The sequence below is a fragment of the Phoenix dactylifera genome, chromosome 12 (assembly GCF_051530095.1).
Source record: "Phoenix dactylifera cultivar Ajwa chromosome 12, Ajwa_hap1_PhDact_Kaust_v1.1, whole genome shotgun sequence".
NCBI classification, from domain to species: domain Eukaryota; kingdom Viridiplantae; phylum Streptophyta; class Magnoliopsida; order Arecales; family Arecaceae; genus Phoenix; species Phoenix dactylifera.
The window spans coordinates 10832295-10844976 of record NC_143201.1 but is presented as its reverse complement, the minus strand read 5'-3'; positions in this window follow the sequence as shown (position 1 = coordinate 10844976).

Genomic DNA, 12682 nt, shown 5'->3' with positions numbered 1-12682 from the left:
TTTGAATCCTATGATCATCACCATATGCAACAATTATAATTTTCAGATCTGATAATTAATTGATTATCTCATGACATAGGTTGCTGATCATGCTAATCATGATTCTATACTTTGTAATCACATTAACAATGCTATTAGAATCATCCTTTTATCATATAAAAATCAGCATGTAAAAATCAGCACCCTAGAAAAATTCTGCATGCAGAAAATTTTCAGCATGCATGATCATTCAATTTTCAAATCTAATAAGCCTACTTATAATTAATTCTTACCTTAAACTACGAAGCCTAGGCTCTGATACCACTGTTGGGAACCCGCCTATGCCGCTGATATTTCAAAACAAAAATCAGATTGCAGCGGAATCGGCATAAGCGGGATCGACGTTCATCGCATGAACGCTGTTCTAGACCGTTCGTAGTTAGATAAGAATTAATACTTTTAAAACCTTTAGGGAGATCAAATCTTCACCTTGTGCGGGTAGATGATCACCGCAAACTGAAGCTCGTGGTTTTAGGTTGAGGGTTCGTTTGAAGCCGTTCAAACGTCCGGCCTCTACGGGTATCCACACGAAGCAGAGGACCTGATCAAAGATCTCTTGTCTTCCCGGGGTGCTAGCTCCCTTGCAAAGACTTCTTTTGATGGCTAATCTCCTCTCTTTCTTTCAACTCTTGAATATGCTTGAGAGGAGGAAGAAGAAGGATGAAGAAGAGGATGAAGAAGAATCCCCACGCAGCCTTCTTTTCTTCCTTGCGTTGGATGAAGGAAGGGAAGGGGAGGAGGCCGCCAACACTTGGATCTTCTTCTTCCCTTGCTTGCGGCTGAAACAAGGAGAGGGAGAGGGTGGCCACGGCACAAGAGGGAGAGGCTTCAATGCATCTAGGGCGCCGGCCTCATAAGCCCTTTTATAGCCATCAAGGGCTCCTCCAAAGTAGGAGCCCTAGATGACTTTCCAAAGAGGGGGCGCCGGCCCCCTCTCTTGTGCCGCACCAAGTGATCAAGGGGAGGGGCTTGCGCCCCTCCCTCTTGGTAAACCCTAGTCCACATTAGGGTTTGCATTGCCCTAATGTGGTCAAGCCCTAATCCTATTAGGGCTTAGCCCAAGGGTGAACCAATGGATCCAATCTAGGTAAGTCCTAATCCAATTAGTACTTGAATCAATTTTGACTCAATTGAACTCTTCAATCCTAATCCAATTAGGAGTCTTATTGATTCATTAGATTAATAATTAATTGTGACTTAAGAAACCCTAATCCATATTAGGATATATTTAATTTTAGTCCTAATCCAATTAGGACTCAATTTGAATCCGAAGTCCTAATCCAATTGGGACTTCTAGGAATCCTATTCTAAGTAGGAATTCATATTGAATTCAAAATCCTATTCTAAGTAGGATTGTGGGAATCCTAATCCAAGTAGGAATCCCAGTCCTACTCCAACTAGGATTTCCAGTCCTAATCCAATTAGGACTCTAGGAATCCTACTCGAAGTAGGACTCTAGTTTCAAGTCCAATTAATTAATTCCCTTTGTTCCTTCTTCAACTGAATATCAATCGAATTGATTATTTGTGATTCCTAATCACTATTCAACCATCAGATCGGTCAATACTTCTAGTGTGTGTGACCCCATAGGTTCTACTCTGATTGGTAGTGAGATATATTGTGATCTCTATCACAATATCATTGAAGACTCTTTTCAATGGGTTGGAACGATTCCAACTCAACTCATTAGGATTTATCGATCATCAAGATAATCCCTATGAGTCCCACCGTCCACCAGTGACACCTAGCAGCATGTAGTGGCTACCCAGCAGAATAGAATGGTGAACCTCTAGGTGCAGTTAATATGTGATACAGTCCTACTATCGCGGATCCCTACAGGACGGAGGTCATGGACAACTCGTCAAACCCCATCGTCTGTCATATGTGAAGATTTATTCGACTTAAGTTCGAGAGTGGAAAACTCTTTCTCCACTGTGCATACTGCCCCGGCCGAGGTCTTACGAACTCAGTCTTATAAATCACATAGGATCTCTCCTTATCTATCAAGGTCGATAGATTCCTTATAGGTGCATACCCTACTCCTACAGTGAACTTACTGCAGCCAATCTACACTGCATGGACCCATATGACTAGAGACCATGTATGTGTGCAGTCAAACTACAATAACCTCACTGTGAGTAGCCGAAGCACCGCAGGTCAAAGGACCAGTCACACTACTGAAACATCAAGCAAGTCACTGACGAGTGGATAGACATCCAAGTGACTTCTTGTATTGGTCACGCTCAGTACCCTTGTTCTTAACAAGCACCTGCACTATTACTTCAGTGTCGCCACACTGTGGACTCGAGTCTCGTCCATCCTTAAGGAAAGTAATCTGTGCACTGATCTCATCGGATTGATCACCGTCCTCGTGATGATCCATCGATCAGGAGCATTTAGAAATTAATCACCAATGATGCATGGCTCAAATTCTTAACTCTTAAGAATATGCATCATCATCTTATTAATTCTTGGACGATTCATAGACACATAAACAATATGAATGAAAAAGATGCCTTTTATTTATTCAATAATAATAAAGTCAAATATAAATTATGTCCCAGAATTAATAATGTGTCAGCCAAAAATTGGCTTCTAGGGCATACATCTAACACTATTTAGCACTTATCACACCCCCCAACCTACATTTTGCTAGTCCTCGAGCAAAATAAAAAAAAACTAACTCACTTTCGCAGGAATCGCGATTGCATTTACCGTATGCAATAAGGCTTTAAAACCCTAGGTGGCCCTAGTGGACGAGTTTTGTCTCGTGAGGGTTTCCGGCTCAGGTACCCACAAACTGCTGTCTCTACCCAAAGAATTTATTTTATTATTTTATAAAATCTAATTTCAAATGCATAAGTGCCAAGAATTTCAAAAGCACACAAAGTTTTAATTACTAAGTCAGCCCAAATCTTAGGTCAGTATGCAACTTAAGTTGAAGTCATTAAGTTTCCGTTAGGAAGTTATAAAATTTTTTATACTTGGGTGCTCGGTGAAATCTGGACCATACACAAGCTAAGGCTTTAGACTCCCCAAAATACTGCTAAAGCTAGTAGTTTCCAAGAATTGGTCAGATAAGACCTATTCACTGATTCAAAATCATCTTATCTTGTAGGATTTCGAGAGTTGTGGATGTTTACTTTAATACCTCAAGGGTTTTATCTGTAATATTCCAGTTTACTCGAATTTTTACAACGACGGCTTTCACACTATCATCTTTTTCAAGGTCAATATTATTTTTCCTTTCTCTTCTTTTTTTTAAATTTATTTATTCTGTATTTATAAATAAATTATGCACTTTTACTCTTGTAATGATTCCTCCGTATAGCGAGCATTCAGTCAACAACTCCCACACCAGATGGCATAAGGTATTAGGCATCAAGACTCCCCTACGGACCTATGCTCGGGTTCCTCATACAAGCCCGCTGACCTTTGACAATAGGTAGCCCTTTTCGATGTACCTGACTAAATTCACTTTTTTTTTTGAATTATGGGATAATAGTGAATTAGATAGGAATGATTCATCAGGACTCAAGGTTGCTACCAGACTTAACAACATAATGTTGAACCTAACCCTTAGAAGTGTAGGCTATGTGTGTTGTGAAATTTCAAAGTAAAAATTATCTTACAACTCGCTAAAAGAACTTTTAATGAAAAGAACTCAAATTGTCTTACTTCTGACTAATCATTGGGCTTTTAGATTTTATATACTTTGTGTATTTATCATTTCAGCACTAAGGCATAGAAATTAGGTTTTTTTTTTGAGATAAACTTATTTAAAAATACGAAAATGTGAAAAATTTCTTCAAAAATTTGAATCCTATACCCTCAACCTAGATCAGACATTGTCCTCAATGTTGTTTTTTTAATTATTATTATTTATTATTATTTTTTTAATAATATTATATTATTATTATTTTTTATTTTTTTATTTTTTTATTATTATTTTTATTTTGGACAAAAATATGATGCATATGGAGGATAGAAGCATTATACCTTGGTTGCATCAGTAATATGAGGACTCCTGCTAAGAAATTAGAAAATATGTAATAAAAAATGCAAAAATGTCCTACGAAAATCGGGTTGCCTCTCAACAAGCGCTAAGTTTAACGTCTTCAGCCAGATGCAGTGCATCCTTAATTATATCATACCGGGCTCATGCCGAGTTCTCCAAAAAAGAAAATTTGTGGGAAACTGATTGTCGGGCACAGAGTTGACTGCTGCTATGGCCTTTTCTATATCAAAGTCAAAATGGGCCAAGCATGTTGTCAGAGGGTCATCTGCCAAAATATAGGAAAGGGCTTCTTCTAAAAGATCATCTATTTTGTCTATTAGGAAGCATTCAACTTTCCTCGCGGGTTGATCAGAGGCACGAAATATATTTAACTTGACCTTCATCTTCCCAAAGGATATATTCATCACCCCAGTTCTACAATTTATACTCGCATTGGCTGTAGCTAAAAAGGGACGCCCAAGGATCACGGGAATTTATTTCTTAGGATTAGGCTCATGTTCCATATCAAGAACGATAAAATCTACTGAAAAATGAAATTTGTCTACCTTGACAAGAACATCTTCAATTATCCCACGTGGTGTTTTTACAGATCGATCAGCCAATTGAAGGGATACCGAGTTGGTTTTAACTCACCTAACCCAAGTTTCTCGTAAACTGAGTAAGGTAAAAGGTTGACACTTGCCCCTAGATCTAAGAGTGCTCGATCAATGAAATTATTTCCTAAGACACAGGAGATGGTGGGAGCACCAGGATCTTTGAATTTCGGAGGGGTGTTGTGTTGGAGGATGAAGCTCACTTGTTCAGTTAGGAAGACTTTTTTAGGCACATGTGTCCTAGATTTTCGTTTCTGTGTACAAAGGTCTTTCAGAAATTTAGTATAAGATGGAACTTGTCTAATAGCATCAAGAAGCGGGAGGTTGATTTTGACTTGTTTGAAAACCTCCATCATCTCCTCTAGTGAAGTTCCCTTTTTGCCAAAGGGAGAGGGTGAATTGAGAGCATCAGGAAATGGGACCTTTGGAATGTGAGTTGTGGCAGATGGTGGACTAGCTGAAGAAGAAGAAGGTTTTGGATTTTCATGTGATATATTTCTCTCATCTTCTTTACCTTCCTTATTGTTACCCTTCCCAATCTTATTGTCTACTACACGTCCACTCCTTAGGGTAGTCAGAACATTGGCTTGTTCATGATGAATTGTATTTGGTTGGTTTTCTTGAGCCATGTATTGTCCCCTAGGATTACTCACTGGTTGGCTTGGAAGCTTTCCTTCCTCTTGCTTGTTCAGTGCATTAGCTAGTTGCCCCATTTGGAATTCTAGCTTGGCGATGGATTGCATGTGAGAGTGCACCAATTGTGTAATGGTTTCCAAATCTTGAAGGGAGGTCAACACTTTCTCCTCAAAGGCTGTGTTTCTATGGGGTGGAGGAGGAGTGTGTTGAAATTGAATCGAAGGACGGTAGGGATTAACATTCTAGAATGGTTGAAAGTTTTGGGAATAAGGCTGGGAGGTATTGGAAGTCCACTGCTCCAAGAGAAATTTGGATGGTTGTGCCACCCCGGGTTATAAGTGTTAGAATACGGATCATTACCCGGTCGGGACTGTGCTTGGGCGGCATTTACTTGTTCTTGCACAAATTCAGAAAATTCTGCTGCCGAAGGGCACTCAAAAACAGTATGAGATGGACTAGAACAGATAGCACACACTTGTGCTTGGGGAAAGTTTGGAAGCTGTTCTCTAGACATTAGCTGGTCCAACTTGCGGGATAGTGCATCTACTTTGTCAGATAGACCTATGGACTGGCTAACTTCATATATGGTTCCTTTTCTTTGAGAACTCGGGGGTACTTGACGAGCAGGGGAAGCATGGTTGATGCTTCTTGTGGGGGTACTTTCATGCTTAAAAGTGAACATGAGGCATGGCATGGTACTTTCTTGCGGATCCATTTTTCTTCCATTCCCATCATCAAATTGAAGGAAACTCCTCATGCTCGATAGACCAAATTCAATGGAGGATGGGGAGTATGGCTGAGATTCCAAATCTTTCTGACCACTCAATCAATCATTGATCAATGAAATAGATCCTATCTAACAAAGAGCGTGATGGAATAATTTGTTTAAAAGAAGACAAAGAGTACCACTTATCAAAAGGTCTAAAAAATAAAATAAATCATCATGAAGAAGGATATGGCTAAACGAGTATTTTTGTGAGCACGTTTGGATCCGTGAAGGCAATCGCTCGGATGTTCCCCTAACCCAACCCGGGAACGGGCTTTGCTACGATTTGGTGCGGAACTGAAAGCGGCAGAGAATTTTAGATGGTCAGGAGTGTAGACTCGATTCAAAGTACTCACGCATAATTGCCATTTGGGTATTTGATGATGCGAGCATTTTCGGAGTAAATCTCTAAATTTTTTCCAAGTTTCATGAAATTCTTCTCCATCAGATTGGGAGAAGCTCGTGATAGCACGCCTAAATTGGTTTGTTCTTCCTATGGGAAAATATTTTTTTAGAAATTCATGTTGCATTTGAGCCCATGAAAGAATGGAATTAGCTTCTAATGAATGGAGCCACTGCTTAGCTCTATCCTTAAGGGAGAAAGGGAATAGCCTGAGTTTCAGAGCATCATCAGTGAAGTTCTGAATTTTGACAGTGGTGCAGATCTCAAGGAACTCATCTAAATGTTTGTATGGGTCTTCGTTGTTGAGTCCATAAAAAGAGGGAAGCATTTGGATGACACTAGACTTAATTTCAAATTGCACAGCAACAGTGGTATCAGGTAGTTGAATACAAGATGGAGAGGTATAAATGGAAGGAGTGAAGTATTTCTTTAACAGTTTGGGTTGCTCTTCAGCCATCTCGACATGTGGGGCAGATCCTATGGTTCTATAGGTACGGATTTTGGCTCGAAGGGCCCTAATAGAACGCTCTATTTCAGAATCGAAAGGTACTAATTCAGGAGATCTGGAACGACACCCTAGCATACACTAATACTCTTCTGATCAGTCAAGTACAGTCAAGCATGCATTAAAAAGAAAAACACATAAAATCCTAGTATGTCCCTAAAATCACTAGACAGCTCCTAACTGGTTTGAAGAGGGCACCTAAGCCTCCAATCCGGTCTAATGAACTGAGTTGACCAGGTAAGCTCTCAGGTAAGTGGGGGGGGTCACGATGCGTTGCAAAGGTCCCACTTAAAAACCACTTGCCTCGAACAGATGAACTGTCTCCCTTGGGACAAAGCTTGCATAGACATCAACTGAGCCACAGAGCGAAATTGGTGCAACTTTCGGTGATTTTCGTCCTATTGAGCTCGAATGTCCCTAGGAGCCAACGTCTAATTGATTTTAATTAACGTGATAGCTATGTGAGAATTGATTCACCTAATTTGGGCAAGAATCTGATTATGAAATCCAGTTCTTATTTTGTTGGGGTGATTGCCCTTACTATGTGCGGATTAATTGGTGGATGTGTATCAAGCATGCATTCACACTTTTGCTGAAATTAAAATCAAACAATCACCACAAAATTTCAGGCTAGTTGGGAATCAATTTAAATAGGAAAGGTTCAGATGTTACCAAGAGGAATTTTCCCAGCAATTTTTAAAGCAAACCTTTACCGCATTCCTTTTCCAATAGTTCCTTTTTTGATCGTCCCAGATTTTCTCTTCGATTCCTAATCAAATAATACCAAAATAAAAATCAAGAATTAGTAAGAAAGAAGAAAGGGGATAATTAAAGTAACAAAAATAGAAAATATTTTTATTTTATTTTAGATATATATATATATATTTATTATTATTTTTTTTTATTATTTTTTTTGAAAATTTTTTTATGAAGAGAAAAACAACTATGCTAGCAATCCCCAGCAACGGCGTTAAAAATTGATAGTCAACTTTAAAGACCACGCAATAGCACGTATCTGGTAGAATAGTGATTATGGGTATCGATCCACAGGGATTGGGGTACAGTTGTTTTCTTAAAAATAAAAATATTTAAAAGGAAGAGTTTGTGAAGAAAATTAAACTAAGGAATTTAATAAAGAAAATGCAATTAAAATGATATCAGTTTGAGGGAACCTAGGGCAATTGGTTATGTGGAAAAAGAGTTGGAACGAGTGGGAAGAAATTTAGGTGAACTTGAAAAGCACTGAATTTTGGAAAAGAATTCTTGGAGTCGACTCTGGAAAATATAAAATTGTGAAATGATGTAGTGTCCATTTAGGCTTTACGTAATTGAGCTTGACTTGACCTGCATGCATTAAACTTAATTAATAAATAATCAAATCAAACTTGAATTACCTTTGATAATTTATTAAAATGCAATGGTGAGGTAATACATTTTTTTAGTTGAATTTACAAAATATGTGAATTAAAATAATGATAAGTGCTATGAATAAGATATTAATTTATGCATTATTTAGCACTTATCAGTATCTGGTAGGATAGTGATTACGGATATCGATCCACAGGGATTGGGTACAGTTGCTTTTCTTTAAAATAAAAATATTTTAAAGGAAGAGTTTTGTGAAAAAAATTAAACTAAGAGATTTGATAAAAAATGCAATTAAAACGTTATTAGTTTGAGGGGACCTAGGGCAAGGAATCCATCGCTAACATCGGAACAAGGATTATTTGTATTTTAATCTATTCTTGGATTAACATGCAAATTGGCTACAATTCTAATAAGCATTTAAATAGAAATTCACAAAAGTAATTTGGAAATAATCCATCTTCGGTCGGCGTGAAATGTCTACCCCAAACTAATGTGGCAGGACACTGCATCTTCCCTAAGCATGAACTATCTTATATTCACTTAGTGATCATGAAGAACAGTTGTACGAACATCATACTTAAAATCATAGAAATTAAATATGATTCAAAAGAAGATATCCATTGAAAACAATAAGTTCATACAATCCCAAGAATATAAAATAAAATATAAAATCCGTGTCCCTTTGTTAGGGCTGCATCCGGCCCTAGAGAGGAGATCAGCCTTCCATGAAGAGTTGAACAGCTGCATTGCAGGGGAACTTCATGATGATTGGCTCCTTCCTCCCGTCGGCTCACTCTCAACAAATCATCATCTCTTCCTTTGGGAAATCATTCCCAAAGTACCCAAACTCTTCTCTTCTTTTTATTCTTGTGGGAACTCAGCCTGTGAAGAGCTAGCTTGGGACCAGCCGGCTCCCTCTCTCCCCTTTTATTCTTGTGGGAACTCAACCTGAGAAGAGCCGAAGAGGAGTGGATCCCCAGCCAAGTTGCTTCCTCTGTTTCACGCCTGGCCTTTTATAGGTTCCAATCTTTCTTTCCTCTTCCTTATTTCGAATCATGGATAAGGATGAACCCTTTGCCGTTGGGATGAAGTTTGGCCTGATTCGCTGGACTGCTATGGTTCGGATCTTAGATCCGGCTGCTGGGATGCTGATCAAAGGAGAAGATGCGTGAAGCCGGACGCGTGGAAAGATGAAGTCAATCCGAACGGCTGGAATGCTGCAGACGGGCTGGTTGAAGACGCGTGAAACAGGGAAATGACGATCACGGCTGAGAGAAGATGCCGAAAGATGCGTGAGGATAAATCGTGGGGAAGGAAGGCTGGGATCTTGCTGGAGTTGGACGTGAAGCTCGGGATACTGCGTAGAAGAAGATTACAAGGCAGGTTCGGATCCGTAAGCTGCTGTCCGTGGGCGATGGAAAGAATCGACGCTTCTTCAATGCGGAGAGGATCTTGAACGCGGCTGGGACGCGTTGGATTCATCATGGGCGATGAAGGATTTGCTGGACAACTGCGAATGGGAGGGAGTTTGGAACTTATCCGAAGCAGGGGATGAAGGTTGGATGGATCCTTCGGCTGTGGTGTGGAGCTGGGAATCTAGTTGGGATAAGGATTGGTCGGTTTGGGAGGAAGGATTGATCTGTTGGGGTGAGGAGATTGCTGGGATTTTGAATGCGGAAGGGAGAGTGAAGTTGAGAATATCTCGGCTAGGAAGAAGTGGTTCTGAAACAGGGGATTGGGATAAAGCTTGGATGATGTTTGAGAGTATCTCGGCTGAGGCTTTGGGATCCGGCTGTAGGCGTTTGAGACGATCTCGGAGGAAGAGGTGTTAGATGTATGCCCTAGAAGCCAATCTGGCTGACACATTGTTAATTCTAGGAACATAATTTTGTACTTGACTATTTATTATTAAATAAATAAAAGGCATCTTTTCATTCATATTATTTATGTGTCTATGAATCGTCCAAGAAATTAATAAGATGATGATGCATATTCTCAAGAGTTGAAAATTTGAGCCATGTATCATTGGTGATTAATTTCTAAATGCTCCTGATCAATGGATCATCATAAGGACGGTGATCGATCCGATCAGTGCACAGATCACTTTCTTATAGGATGGACGAGACTTGAGTCCATAGTGTAGGAACACTGAAGTGATAGTGCAGGTGCTTGTTAGAGAACAAGGGTACTGAGTGTGACCAAGACAAGAAGTTACTTGGACGTCTATCCACTCGTCAGTGACTTGCTTGATGTTGCAGTAGTATGACTGGTCCTTTGACCTGCGGTGCTTCGGCTACTCACAGTGAGGTTATTGTAGTTTGACTACACGTATATATGGTCTCTAGTCATATGGGTCCTTGTAGTGTAGATTGGCTGCAGTAAGTTCACTGTAGGAGTAGGGTATGCACTTATATGGAATCTATCAACCTTGATAGAAGAGGAGTGATCCTATGTGATTTGTTAGACTGAGTTCTAAGACCTTGGCCAGGGCAGTAATATAAAGTGGAGAAAGAGTTTTCCACTATCGAACTCGAGTCAAATAAATCTTGACATATAACAGACGAAGAGGTTTGACGAGTTATCCATGACCTCCGTCCTGTAGGGATCCACGATAGAAGGACTGTATCACATGATAACTGCACCTAGAGGTTCATCATTCTATTCTGCTGGGTAGCCACTACATGCTGCTAGGTATCACTGGTGGATGGTGGGACTCATAGGGATTATCTCGATGATCGATAAGCCCTAATGAGTAGAGTTGGAATCGTTCCGACCTATTGAAAGGAGTTTTCAATGATATTGTGATAGAGATCACAATATATCTCACTACCAGTCAGAGTAGAACCTATGGGGTCACACACACTAGAGGCATTGACCGATCCGATGGTTGAATCGTGATTAGAAATCACAAGTAATCAATTCGATTGATAATAAGCTGAAGAAGGAACAAAGAGAATTAATTAATTGGACTTAAAACAAGAGTCCTACTTGGAGTAGGATTCCTAGAGTCCTAATTGGATTAGGACTAGGAATCCTACTTGGACTGAGATTCCTACTTGGACTGGGATTCCTACTTGGACTGGAAATCCTATTTGGAGTAGGACTGGAATTCCTACTTGGAGTAGGATTCCTACAATCCTAATTAGATTAGGAGTTTTGAATTAAATTTGGATTCCTACTTGGAGTAGGATTCCTAGAGTCCTAATCGGATTAGGACTTCGAATTCAAATTAGAGTCCTAATTGGATTAGGACTAGAATTAAACAAGTCCTAATTGGATTAGGATTTCTTAAGTCCTAATTAATTATTAATCTAATGAATCAATATGACTCCTAATTGGATTAGGATTGAAGAGTTCAATTGAGTCATGGTTCATTCAAGTTCTAATTGGATTAGGACTAGCATTGATTGAACCCAATTGATTCATGATTTGGACTAAACCAAATAGGAGCCCTAGATGCCTTTATAAGGCTTTGAAAGGAGGTGCCCTAATGAAAAGATGAAGCCCTCCTCCTCTCCATCACGTGGCCACCCTCCTCTCCTCTCTTTTCAGCCACCAACAACAAAGGGAAGAAAAGGATCTTGGTGGCCTCCTTCTTCCTCCACCGTTTGGTTCCAACGCAAGGAAGAAAAAGAAGGCTGCAGGGCTTCGTTCCTCTTCTTCTCTTCATCCTTCTTCTTCCTCCTCCCAAGCACAATCAAGGATTGATTGAAAGGGAGGATATCAGCCATCAAAGTTATCTCTGCAAGGGAGCTAGCACCCCGGGGAGATAGAAAGCTTGGATCGATTTTCTGCTTCGTGTGGATACCCGTAGAGACCGGGCACTTGAACGGCTTCAAGCGAACCTTCATCCTAAACCACGATCATCAGTTTGCGGTGATCATCTACCCGCACAAAGGTGAAGATCTGATCTTCTAATGTTATTTAAAAGTTTTTAATCCTTATCTATCTACGAACGGTTGTTAAACAACGTTCATGCGATGAACGGTTGATCCCGCACATGCCTCTTCCGCTGCATCTGAATTTTTGAATTTTCTGCGGCATGGGCGGGTTCCTAACAGTGGTATCAGAGCCTAGGCATCGTAGATTAAGGTAAGGATTAATTATTAATAGGCTTATTAGATCTGAAAATTGAATGATCATGCATGCTGAAAATTTTCTGCATGCAGATTTTTCTAGGGTGCTGATTTTTGCATGCTGATTTTTATGTGATAAAAAGATGATTCTAATTGCATTGTTAATGGGATTACAAAGTTTAGAATCATGATTAGTATGATCAGCAACCTATGTCATAAGATAATGTGGAGTGATTGATTAAAACCCCATTTGATTTTGATGAGCTCAAAGCATTTGA